The 13876-nt window shown below is 39.5% G+C and overlaps 1 long non-coding RNA gene across 1 annotated transcript in view; it reads right to left on the reverse strand.

The window, feature by feature from the left end:
* Window positions 1–1912: 1912 nt before the first annotated feature.
* The window catches only part of LOC111547131, a 75119-nt gene continuing 63155 nt past the window's right edge, over window positions 1913–13876 (reverse strand). The window contains exon 6 of the long non-coding RNA XR_002733042.2: window positions 1913–2926. This is a non-coding gene — a long non-coding RNA (uncharacterized LOC111547131). The remainder of the gene's footprint in view (window positions 2927–13876) is intronic.

The following is a 13876-nucleotide window of genomic DNA, read 5'->3' on the forward strand; positions in this document are numbered from 1 at the left end:
GGGATAAAATTCTTCCCCAGTTGAGCACCTCTGAGTTAGCCTAAAATAACCAATTTTTAGCGACTCACTTGCCCTTAATAATATCATGAAATATGATGATAATGCTGACAAAACATTCATTTTAATATGTGAGAGAGAAACCTATTCTAGATGCTAGTCTTAAGTGATTTTGAGGAAGTATATTATTATATGTATGGATAGCTAGTATATTGGTAAGTAGCCATTTTGCCTTCAATGCAGATATTTCTGGAACATATGCAATTCATCCGCTAACATCAAAATATTATATGTGCATAGTATAAAAAAATTACATACTTTAGTTCTATAAGGATTATAACAAAAAACAGCAATCTACTCTCTACCTTATCCACTCTGAAAATCCTACCCAAAACTTTGAACTTTGTAACTTTTCCATTAAGAGATCTTCATATGTATTTTTTATGTGCATATCTGCTATTGTATATCTTGATTTTTCCATTTTTAGATATAGAAGAGGATTTAGCTCTGATACACTAATAACACATATACTTTTCATACTCCTACACTCCCACTATATATCATGATTTTTATTGAATAAACATTCAATGTTTATAGTATTATGACTATACAAATACTGTTCATAGCTGAGTCATGTAGTGTACTGTGATTGCATTTCTTTTTTTTACAACTGTTTTTCCTTGTTGCACAACTATACCTTTTGTCTTTACCATTTTTCTGCAGTTAAAACTTGGCTCTTTTTTTTTTTTTTTTTTAAATCATCGGCTTTTTCTTTATATACCAGTCATGAGTATATACTCAAATTTTCCTCCTCTCAATGAAGTTAATCACATTGGGTAAGCTATCAGTTCTATTCTCTTTTTTATTTTTTTGGAAACATCTCTTCTGGAGCCCTCCATCCCCTGCTTTAATCTGGATTGATTTTGTTTGTTTGTTTGGAGATGGAGTCTCACTCTGTTGGCGAGGCTGTAGTGCAGTGGCGTAGTCTCGGCTCACTGCAATCTCCGCCTCCCGGGTTCAAGCAATTCTCCTGCCTCAGCCTACGGCGTAGCTGGGACTACAGGCGCACGCCACCACACCCGGCTTATTTTTTGTATTTTAGTAGAGACGGGGTTTCACCATGTTGCCCAAGCTGGTCTCGAACTTCTGAGCTCAGGCAACCCGCCTGCTTTGGCCTCCCAAAGTGCTGGGATTACAGGCGTGAGCCACTGCGCCTGGCCTAATCTGGATTGATTTTAAGGCTCATTGCTCATGGTCATCCTGGGATTATGCTCCTCTAACATCTTGAGAATCATTTTCTCCGCAGACTTCTTGTTTCCTGAATTGCATATTTTTCTCTTTTGGTTTCTCCCCTTCATTTTAGTAGAGTTATATCCTCAGTATATTCTGAAGATAGTGTAACTCATTCTTAGAGACCTTGCATATTGGAAAATATTTTAAATTTATCTTCACACTTTATTAATAGTTTGGTGGAGCATAGAACTCTAGGTTAGAAATCATTTTCCTTCATAATTTTGAAGGCATCACTTTATTATCATCTAGTTTCCAGAGTTGCTGTTTAGAAGACCAATGGCAATCTGACTGCATTGTATTTTCTGTCTCAAATTTTTGGATCTTCTGACTTAGATCCTCTGAAATATCTTGAAAATATGCTCTGATTTGGTCTTTTATCATTATTACAGTACACACTCAGTGAACCCTTTTAATCAACTATCTGCCCTCCAGTTGGGAAATTTTCTTATCCTTTTTCTTTTTCTTTCACGTGGAGTCTCCCTCTGATGCCCAGGCCAGAGTGCAGTGGCCCGATCTAGGCTCACAGCAACCTTCGCCTTTCGGGTTCAAGCGATTCCCCTGCCTCAGCCTCCTGAGTAGCTGGGATTACAGGCGCACATGCCCGGTTTTAGTAGAGACAGAGTTTCACCATGTTGGTCAGGCTGGTCTTGAACTCCTGACATCATGATCCACCCGCCTCAGCCTCTCAAAGTGCAGGGATTACAGGCGTGAGCCACCGCACCTGGCCTATCCTCTTTCTTTGATAAGACTTTCCTTCTACTTTCTCTGTTCCCGCCTTCTGGAACTCCTGTTAAGTAGGTGTTGGAATGCTAGAAGTTCTGTAACAAATTTTTTTATCTTTTCTCTTTTATTTTTCATTTCCTTGGCACATTATTCTACTTTTAGTGAAATTTCCTTCACTTTATATGCCAATTCTTCTACAGAATTTTCTGTTTCTAACACTATTTCTAATATCTCTTTCTTGTTCTCTAAATATTTTTTCTGTAGCATCTTGTTCTTATTGACACATATTGAGCATTTTTTTCTAAGCAAATTGCTTTTTTTTGTTTTAATCTTCATCTTTCATGTTAGAGCACTTCCTCATCAGTCTGCTGTTTATTCATATTTAAGACTGAAGCACTGCAAAGCTGATTGAAAGTTCTTCTGTGAAAAGGAAGACCTTGTTGGACTGATGGACCTCATTTAGGGAGCCGGTGTTTGGCCCCAGACATTTTCTGGAGGTGTGTATCAAATTCAGCATCCATGGAGCTTCCCTTTTGGCCCAATAATTTTCTTTGAGTAAAACTATTTCTGCTTGTGTTGTCAGTTGCCAATTTTTTCAGGTGCCAAGTAGGGAAAGAAGACTGGAGGAGTCTCATTACTCAATATGCAGGTTTTCACTTAATCCCTATACTTAGTATATCTGACGTACCCAATTTCAGTGCGTTTGTAATTCAACGTCTGTACAATGTGAAAACTTCCGTCCTCTGCCAGGATCAGGAGAAATAGCCTCCTTGCTACTGAGCCCTGCAGAAGGGATTTGAGAATCTAACTGTTCTTGTGTAGATTTTCAACTAATCCTTCTGTTTTCATCCCCATCCTTCACTCTGTTTCAGAGGTATATGCTGCTGCCTCCAACTTCTGAATCTTCAGGGCTCTGCAGGACAAAAAGAGATTACTTCTTACTGGCTTTGTCTCTTGCAGGTTGTTAGAATTTACCTTCTCTGCTCTGCTAAAGTCTGTCTGCTTTCTATCTTTCATCTTCCAAAATTTTTTTCTTACTGTTCATCCTCTTTGTTATTACTGGTTTATAATTTTACTTTGGTTTTAGTGAAGTTACATGAGGAAGTAAAGATAAACATGTGTGTTCAACCTGTTATATTTAATAGGAAGTCCAATTCATCCGTTCTGCAGATTTCCAGATACTTTGCAATCTACTCCATAAGTCCACATCAGCAGAGACCTCTACATCTTATTTCTATCCTCAATGAGTTACATCATAAGCCCATCTTGATTGACACTATAAGAAACTCTAAAAATTTGTTTTATTTTCTATAGGCTGTTTTTGAAGGTGTGGCCCATGACATTACATATGTTCCTGTTATTAAAAACTTAGGAAAAATTTTCTGAGATCCGTATTAAGAATAGATGTGGTTCTCTTTTGCAATTGTTTCCTTAACCATATAGTAAAACTATTTTTCATATAGTTAATGAATATTCTCTTTTCAATTGCCTATAGGTAATCTTAGACCAGATTTTTGGCCTATCCAGGGAAGACCTAGATTTTGTCGTGCCTGAAGCTTACATAATTTGGTGGACTTTCTATAAGAAAAATAATCCATAAGAAAATAAGTATTTAGAATAAATGAGAATTTTTTTAATTACAAATTTTAACAAATTGAAAAATGCCATAAATATCACAAAAATCCAGGAAAAACCCCTATTCTTTTACTCTCTGACATATTTCTATGCCACTTTGTATGCATTTTATTATTTATTTTATTATCTATTGATGCATAAAGTACACGTCTTTACATGCAGATGTATCCACTGTTTGTAGTACAAGTATATAGGTTTATGCATCACAAACACAAGAACTCTTATAAATTGTACATCAAAAAAACTACTTCAAAAAAGAAAATAATGGCTGGGCGCAGTGGCTCATGCCTGTAATCCCAGCACTTTGGAAGGCTGAGACAAGCAGATCACAAGGTCAGGAGATCGAGACCATCCTGGCTAACACGGTGAAACCCCATGTCTACTAAAAATACAAAATATTAGCCGGGCTAGTTTTTTAATTAGTGGTGGCGGGCACCTGTGATCCCAGCTACTCAGGAGGCTGAGGCAGGAGAATGGCGTGAACCTGGGAGGCGCAGCTTGCAGTGAGCCGAGATCACGCCACTGCGCTCCAGCCTGGGTGACAGAGCGAGACTCCATCTTGGAAAAAAAAAGAAAAGAATCTATTGGCTATCCATTATTTTATACTCAGCATTATATCATACATTCCTGATAGCAAAGAATATGTGTTCCTGATAGGAAAGTATATCAAATGCCAATGAAAACTTAATTCTCTGCTTATTTTACATGTCTCACGATTGGAAGAATTTCCCACAGACTATACGACTCTCTGCAAGGAGCAACTCATTGTTTCTGTTGTCAACTTACTTCCAAGTCACTCTTGCTCACTGAAGACTTTAACTCCTAGCTGACCTTCTTTCTCCCCACTCCTCTTTATGTCCAGTTCTTAGTGATAACATCTACAAAGATAGTTTATCCAGTCTTCTGGCATCTCAGATACTTGACCTTCTCACTCCAAGTAAGATTTTTCCTCTTTACCCCCTCTTCAGCTGGTTATCTCTTGACTTTGTCATCATCAGTAAGTACATCTTCAAAATCTCAGTTCTGAACATTCCATTTTTCAACCACTACCACCTAACTCTTCAGCACACTTCCTGTCATACCCCTACTCCAACCATTTTTTGATCTATTGATGCTAATTATTTTTCATTATCCTTCCTTTCCATGTCCCAACTTCCTTACTCAGCTTTAGTTCTAAAGTTTATAATTATTAGCCTCTTCTGTGTATACCTGCTCAGCTGAAGAAGGGTAGTTAAAAACACTATGGAATGCTTTCTAACCCTACTTTAATGCATCTCCACAGTCTTAACTAGGCAGTCCATACTGTCTGGCAAGCCTAGTAAGCTTGCTCTCCTGTACTCCAAAATGACTAGTTTATATCAGCCTTTTAAGCCTCTAATACCTCCTTGTACCAACCTCACTCTCAGTTGATGAGCTTGCCTTCACCCTTCACTGACTATAAAATAGCACCACTCAGAGTAGGGCTTATCTTCCCAAGACAGCTTTACCCATCTTCCTGCATCTAGGTCTACTCTCTGCCTTCTTAATTAAATGAAATTAGCTGCTTCCCTTAAAGGCTGTCCTGCCATCTGTGTCTTTCCCCTTCTGAGGGCTTTGCTTCTACAATTATTCTCTCATGCATAATCAATTTCTTCTCTATTAAATCACTCCCTTCAGCATACAAATGAGCTCTAGTAATTCCCTCTGTATTAGTTTTCTCTTTATCATCCTAACAAATTTCCACAGACTTAGCATCTTTAAAAGAAAAAACCCACCTTTATCATCTTACGGTTCTGTAGCATAGAAGTGCTACCTGGATTTCACTAGGCTAAAACCAAGAAGCTAGCAAGGCTGCATTCCCTTGTGGAAGCTCTTGAGAACAATCCATGCTCTTGCCCTTTCCAGCCTCTAGAGGCCACCCACATTCCTGGCTGGTGGTCCTCTTCTTTCAAAGTAAATAATGGTGCATCTCTCTGCCTTTCTTCCATAGACACATCTCCCTAGGATTTTCTTTTTTGCCTCTATGTTCTACTTGTAAGGATCATTGGGACCACCTGAATAATCCAAGATAATCTCCTTATTTTAAGGTCAGGTGACTAGCAACCATAATTCTATCTTCAACCTTAATTTCCCTTTGCCATGTAGCTTAATATATTCAGAAGTTCCAGAGATTAAGGTCTGGAAGTTGTTGGAGGCCATTATCTACCTAATGTGCCCCCTTAAAGAAATAAACTTCCAGAATCTAATCTGATCAATGTTATAATTCACTGTCAAAATTCTTGGAAGGGTTATCTTTAGTCACTGTTGGTATTTCCACCCTTACCATTCTTTCTATAATAATTTCCAAGTGGTCATTAGTCCTCACCACTCCGCTTATTATTCACCACTCCTGTCAAAATTATTGATAAGCTTCATATCTTTTTTTATCCTACCTAACCTTTATTATTCAGCACAAATGGCTTCCTCATTTTTAAAATCCTCCTTCTTATAACTTTTTTAAAAATCACCAAAAAAGTTTTCTTTTGTCCTCTAACTTCATTGGATGTTCCTTCTCAGCCTCCTTTACCCACTCCTTCCCGTCTGTTTAATCTGTGAAAACTAAGGTCTTCTCAGTAGTTAATCGCTGACCCTCTTTTCTTCTCATGCAACACTTTATGCCTAGGTGATTCCATGGAATACCATCACTTTAGGAGTCATTCTCATATCCCATTTTCCAATTTGACATCTGTATTAGTCAGGGTTTCCTAGAGGGACAGAACTCATAGGATAGATGTATATATGACGGGGAGTTTATTAAGGAATATTGACTTGCAAGACCACAAGGTGAAGTCCCACAATAGGCCATCTGCAAGCTAAGGTGCAAGGAAGGCAGTCTGAGTCCCAAAACCTCAAAAGTAGGGAAGCCAACAGTGCAGCCTTCAGTCTGTGGCCACAGGCTCAAAAGCCCCTGGAAAATCACTGGTGTAAGTCCAAGAGTCTGAAAGCTGAAGAACTTGGAGTCCAATGTTCGAGGGCAGGAAGCATCCAGGATGTGAGAGAGATGAAGGATGGAAGACCCGGAAAGTCTGCTCTTCCATCTTGTCCTGCTTGCTCTATTCTAGCAGCAGCTGATTAGATGGTGCCCACCCAGCTCAAGATGCGGCCTGCCTCTCCCAGTCCACTGACTCAAATGTTAATGTCCTTTGGCAGCACCATCACAGACACACCCCGGAGCAATACTTTGCATCCTTCAATCCAATCAAGTCGAAATTCCATATTAACCATCAAAACATCTTCATATGGATGTCTTCTCAAAATGAACATGGCCAAAAAAAACTTCCATCCATTTCTCCATCCGCCCCCACCTTATTACTCTCTCATTTCTTTCCCATCTTGGTAATGGTCTCACCATCCATCCAAGTGTTCAAGCAAAAACCTGTAAGACTTCTTTGATTCATCTCTTCCTTACCCCATAAATCCAATTCACCATTCTGTCAGCTCCCATTCCAAAATGTAGTCAATCCTCACAACAAATAGAATGTTCTCAAAATGTAATCAGACCACACGACTCCCTTGTTCTCAGCCCTCTATAACTTCCCTATTTAACTTAAAGTCCAAATTCCTTACATTGGCCTTTAAGACCCTGTATGATCTGGTTCCTGCTTTCACCTTTAACGTTGATTCTGATGACTCTCCCCCTTTTCATTAAACTCAGCTTTTTGTCTGTTCCTAAAGTATTCAAAGCTCATTCCTACCTTGGTGCTCCTGCACTGCTTAGAAGCATTTGCCCCCAGATCTAGCTATACCTATCATTGAGGTCTCAGTTCAACTGTCACCTCCAAAAAAAAAAGCCTTCCCTGATCACCCAATCTAAAAAAGCCCAATTCTCCACCCTAAACCTCAATCATTATTGTACTGCCATTTTATAGAATTTATAATACTAGTCACCACTAGAATTTATTCATATATGTTTATTGGTAACCTCTCCCACTCTAGAATTTAATCATACTGAGACAGACATCTTGCTGTGTTCCCACCACCAGTAACTCCCGATAAACATTAGGCATTCAACTTACTCTGAGTTCTATGGATAAATTTAGAAAGGTCTACAAATCAAGTAAGGAAAAAAAGCTTAGTTTCCCCTTCAGTGCTTCCTATTTGTTTTAAATTTGTCTGAATACAAAGAAAATTATTTGTATTGTCAATTTATGACTTAACGGACTACTAATAGATACGGAGGCTGAGAAGTAGCATACAATTTTGATATCATGTTATCTGTCTGTTGTTAGGAATTTACCATATGCTGCCCTTAAAATAATGAGCATCTACCTTTGTTTACGTCAAGCCTAGCTTAAGTTGGAAAATATCAAAGAAAAGAAGGTTCTACAAAGGCAGGTAGGATTATGGTGGTCCAAAGCAGTTTACACTGACTTCAGGCAATTCTAAGTTACATGACCTTGGGCAAATTACCTAATTTCTCTGCCACAATATTTACCTCACAGATTATTGGGGGTATTAAATGAAATGTATCCTTTGAGTTTTTTTTTTAAAGAAACAGGGTTTTGCTCTGTCACCCAGGCTGGAGTGCAGTAGCATGGTCATGGCCCACTGCGGTCTCAAACTCCTGGGCTAAAGCAATCCTCCTGCCTCAGCCTCCCAGGTAGCTGGGACCACAGGTGCATACCACCTTGCCCAGATAATTTGTATTTTTATTTATTTGTGTGTGTGTGTGTGGAGACAGGGTCTAGCTGTGCTGCCCAGTCTGGTCTCAAACTCCTGGCTTCAAGTGATCCTCCTGCCTCAGCTTCCCTTATTTGACTTTTGACATAACCACTAAACATACTAAGACAGAAAAGCCATAGCATTTTTAATACAGAAAGATTCTTGCCAACAAAATCAGATTTCAACAAAGCTAAAATATCATATTCCACCTTGGAAGTATACAGCCAAAGAAAATAAGAGTTCCTTATGATACCAGAAAAAGGGGAAATGTCTTAAGGCATCAAAGCCAAGATTGAACAATTTGACTACTTTTTTTTTTTTGAGACAGAGTCTTGCTCTATCACCCAGGCTGGAGTGCAGTGGTGTGATCTTGGCTCACTACAACCTCCACCTCCCGAGTTCAAGCAATTCTCCTACCTCAGCCTGCTGACTACCTGAGACTACAGGTGTGCACCACCACGCCCAGCTAATTTTTGTATTTTTAGTAGAGATGGTTTCACCATATTGGCCAGGCTGGTCCTCAACTCCTGACCTCAAGTGATCTGCCCACCATGACCTCCCAAAGTGCTTGGATTACAGGCGTGAGCCACTGCACCCAGCCTTGACTACATTTTAAAAAGTGACAATAGACAGAGCAGTAGTGGCTTACGCCTGTAATCCCAGCACTTTGGGAGGCTGAGGTAGGACAATTGTTGAGGCAAGGAGTTCAAGACCAGCTTGGTCAGCATAGCAAGACCCTGTTTCTACAAAAAAAAAAAAAGAAAAGAAAAAGAAATTAGGTGGTGGTGTGCGCCTGTAGTTCCAGCTTCTCAGAGGATTGCTCGAGCCTAGGAGTTTGAGGGTACAATGAGCCAAGATCCCACCACTGCACTCAAACCTGGGTGACACAACGAGACCTTGACTTAAAAAAAAAAAAAAAGACAACAAACAAAGTAAAAAGACAAGTCACATGTTGAAAGTAGAAATTTGCCTGGCATATTAATCATAAAGAGAATGATTAATATTGAAAGAACTGTAACAAATCATTGAGGAAAAAAGCAACCATGTTTTTAAAATGGTCTAATCACACTTGTAATCCCAGTAACTCTGGTGACTGAGGCAGAACTGCTTGAGACCAGGAGTTTGAGACCAGCCTGGGCAACATAACAAGACCTCATTCCCAAAAATAAAAATTTTAGAAATTAGTTGGGTAGTGTAGTGCATGCCTGTAGTCCCAGCTACTTGGGTGGCTGAGGCGGGACGATCACTTGAGCCTGGGAGTTGAAGGCTGCAGTAATGAGCTATGATTGCACCACTGCACTCCAGCCTGAGTGACAGAGTAAGACCATGACTCTTAAAAAAAAAAAAAAAAAAAAAAAAAAAAAAAAATTGGCCTAAGAATATGAATAGTCCATTCATAGGAGAAGAAACTGAATGGCAGATAAATACAGGAAAATATAAACAAAAAATGCCAAAATAAAACAAAAAGTACCCTTTTATACCTACTGTATTTTCGAAAGTTAACACCACGTGATGGTGGGCAAATGAGCAAATGAAGGGAAAACTCAGCATTGAGTATAAATTGATCCAACTATTTTGGAAAACTTTTGAGAGTACTTAAGTTGAAGATGTAATTTTCCAACAATTCAGCAACTGCATACTTAGCTGTCTACCCTAGAGAAATCCTGATATATACACAAGGACACATGGACATAAATATTTATTGTGGCCAGGCACAGTGGCTCATGCTTGTAATCCTAGCACTTCAGGAGCCCAAAGCAGAAGAATTGCTTGAGCCTAGGAGTTCAAGACTAGCCTGGGCATCATGGCAAAACCCCATCTCTACAAAAAGATAAAAAATTAGGCAGAGGTGGTAGTGCACCCCTGTAGTCCCAGCCTCTCAGGAGGCTGTAGCAGGAGGATCACTTGAGCCTGGGAGGTGGAGGTTGCCGTGAACCGTGATCGTGCCACTGCACTCCAGCCTGGGTGAAAGAGTGAAACCCCATCTCAAAAAAAAAAAAAAAAAAAAGTAGCATGAATTTTCAACTTTTAGTTTTAGAATGGATATATACAGTTTTTAAAAATATAATAAAACATGTTATAGCATCTCAGAAACATGTTTAAAAAGTAGTTTCAAGTACATATGGAAAGTATGATACCATTCATACAAATTTCTAAAATGTGCAAACAATATGTATATTGTTGACAGATACATATTTTGTAATAAAATAGAAGCACACAAAATTCAGTTTATTAGTTGCTTCTTAGGACAGATGGAGAGAAAAAGCTATAAGAGCTGTAATGTTTCTATTGTTTATAATGTTTTATTTCTTTAAAAAAAAGCTCTAAGATAAACGTAAAATGTTAACATTTGTTCAATTTGAGTAGGGCGGGTACATAAACTTATATTATCTTTGCACTTTTGTATGTTTTAAACTTATATTATCTTCTGTACTTTTGTATGTTTGAAATATAGGATTCAAAGTAACCTTTAGAAGAAAATACCTGGCCAGGCGCGGTGGCTCACGCCTGTAATCCCAGCACTTTGGGAGGCTGAGGCAGGCAGATCACCTGAGGTCAGGAGTTCAAGACCAGCCTGGCCAACATGGTGAAACCCCATCTGTACTAAAAATGCAAAAATTAGCTGGGCGTGGTGGCGGGCACCTGTAGTCCCAGCTACTCGGAAGGCTGAGGCAGGAGAATCGCTTGAAGCCGTGTGGCGGAGGTTGCAGTGAGCCGAGATCGCACACCACTGCACTTTAGCCTGGGCGACAGAGTGAGGCTGTGTCTCAAATAAATAAATAAATAAATAAATAAATAAATAAATAAATAATAACAGAAAATACATGGACTTACATTAATCATTTCATAAGAAAACATTGTATTTTAAAAGACTGCAACTTTAGCCGGGCGCGGTGGTTCAAGCCTGTAATCCCAGCACTTTGGGAGGCTGAGACGTGCGGATCACGAGGTCAGGAGATCGAGACCATCCTGGCTAACACGGTGAAACCCCGTCTCTACTAAAAATACAAAAAACTAGCCGGGCGAGGTGGCGGGCGCCTGTAGTCCCAGCTACTCCGGAGGCTGAGGCAGGAGAATGGCATAAACCCGGGAGGCGGAGCTTGCAGTGAGCTGAGATCCGGCCACTGCACTCCAGCCCGGGCGACAGAGCAAGACTCCGTCTCAAAAAAAAAAAAAAAGACTGCAACTTTAACTTGTCCCAACTTGTCTTGGGGCAAACTTAAAATGTCAGTATTTTTCTAACAAGCAAAAAAAAAAAAAAAAAAAAAAAAAAAAAAAACCCACACAAAATTGGAGAAAATTTAATGAAACTACATACCCTGGAAATATTTGAATTGGTTTGTGGCTTGGGGCAAAAGAAGAAAACTGAAGTCATGCCAATTTTAAAGGCATAACCTCCTTTTGAATCACTGATCTTTCTTCTAATATTTGGAAACAGATCCCTAAACTGGCTCCTAAACTGCTTTACTTCAACAGTCATACAGCTGGGCAAAACTGCGATGCCTCCCATTTTAACCAGCTCTTCATTGTCATCTTTTATTTGTGCACTGGTGTCACTGAAGAAGTATTCCAGTTCTGATTTCCTTTTGGAAACTTGACAACTGCCATTTCCTTCCTTCCTTCCTTCCTTCCTTCCTTCCTTCCTTCCTTCCTTCCTTCTTTCTTTCCTTCTTTCTTTCTTTCTTTTCTTTCGATAGAGTCTTGCTCTTGTAGCCCAGGCTGGAGTGCAATGGCACAATCTCGGCTCACTGCAACCTCCGCCTCCTGGGTTTAAGCGCTTCTTCTGCCTCAGCCTCCAGAATAGCTGGGATTACAGCCACCTGCCACCACGCCCGGCTAATTTTTATATTTTTAGTAGAGACGGTGTTTTGCCATGTTGGCCAGGGTGGTCTCAAACTCCTGACCTTGTGAGATGCCTACCTTGGCCTCCCAAAGGACTGGGATCACAGGCGTGAGTCACTGCACCCGGCCGCCACTGCCATTTTCAAAGTGGTGAAAACATGTCTTTGTCAAGGAAGATTTTGTAGATGGAATGTTTTGGTTCTCTGGACACAGATTGAGCACCTGAGAGTCTCAGTAACACACCCGGATTGGCTGCTTTGCTGAAGACACTCCATACATTGTGACTTGTTGCTCTCACCATCAACAGAAATTGGGCTGTGCAAGCAATTTTGAAAGAAGTCTTGTCTACTGCTGTGAAAGTCATCAACTTTATCAGAGCCCAGTCCTGACCCCAGCCTTTTCAAGAAATTTTGTCTAGAAAAAAGATCAAAGTAGAAAACTCTTCTCTATTGCACATAGTTTACTGACTTTCCAAGAAACAAATGGTAAAGTATGTAACTGAACTTCATGGGGGCAGAGGGAAAGGAGGTACCTGATCAGAACAGTTTAGGAGTTCTTTCATGGTTTTGTTACATCATATATGTTTTTGGTCATGAGACTCAGATAAATTTTTTGATTCCAGATCTTAAAGCATGATGTATGCTGCTAAAAGAACCAAGTCTTATAGCTCAGCCATCGTTTCTTTAGTTACTACTTAATGGAGATGGGTTTTAAACTTCTCAGTATGGAGGAAGGACTTTCTATTGTCTGAAGCCCATTGAGAAAGTCTTATTCATTTCTCTGCAAGCAGATGTCTTCAACACCTGAAACACCACAGAATTCTTTTGAATGTTACTTGTGCTCAGATGATTCATATTTAATGAGTACCTCACCAAAGACATCTCCATTGATTTACAGTGGTTATGATGAGATATGAATTCAATTCAGTCTTGGATTTTTAACTTATATGAGTCAATGTGTTCAGTACTTCTTGCCATGCAAACAAAAAAACAACTGGATGACACAGATGATGTAACATCTAGATTTTAATCTAAAACATAGATTCAAATCAGAAGCAATTTTTCACTGGAATTCACTATTGAGCAAAGTAAAGGCTGCCTTTCATTGACACACTTTAATTTAAATTACTGAAGATAATATTTTGCATAAAATAAATTATAGCAGTAATTTTTTGATTACTACACTATGCTAATCACTGCATATATAGTGTATTAGTTCATTCTTACATTGCTATAAAGAAATACCTGAGGCTGGGTAATTTACAAAGAAAAAATGTTTCACTGGCTCATGGTTTTGCAAGCTGTACAGGAAGCATGGTGCCAGCATATGCTGGGCTTCTGGTGGGGGCCTCAGGGAGCTCTTACTCATGGCAAAAGATGACAGGGATTCAGCGTGTCACATGGTGAGAGTGGAAGCAAGAGAGAGAAGGGGGAGGTCGCACACTCTTAACTGGATATCACATGATTTAACTGAGCAAGAACTCACTTATGACCAGGGAAAGATGCTAAGCCATTCATGAGGGATCCTACCCCAAGATCCAATCCCCTCCCACTAGGCTCCACCTCCAACATTGCAAATCACCTTTCAACATGATATTTAGAGAGGACCAACATCCAAACCATATCCATGTTTAACTCTGTAACAGTTCTATGAGAGGAGCTTTATTAGTATTACTTTTCTTGGACTGATCAGAGCAGTGAGATAT

The sequence above is a fragment of the Piliocolobus tephrosceles genome, chromosome 10 (genome assembly GCF_002776525.5).
Source record: "Piliocolobus tephrosceles isolate RC106 chromosome 10, ASM277652v3, whole genome shotgun sequence".
In the NCBI taxonomy this organism is placed as follows: Eukaryota; Metazoa; Chordata; class Mammalia; order Primates; family Cercopithecidae; genus Piliocolobus; species Piliocolobus tephrosceles.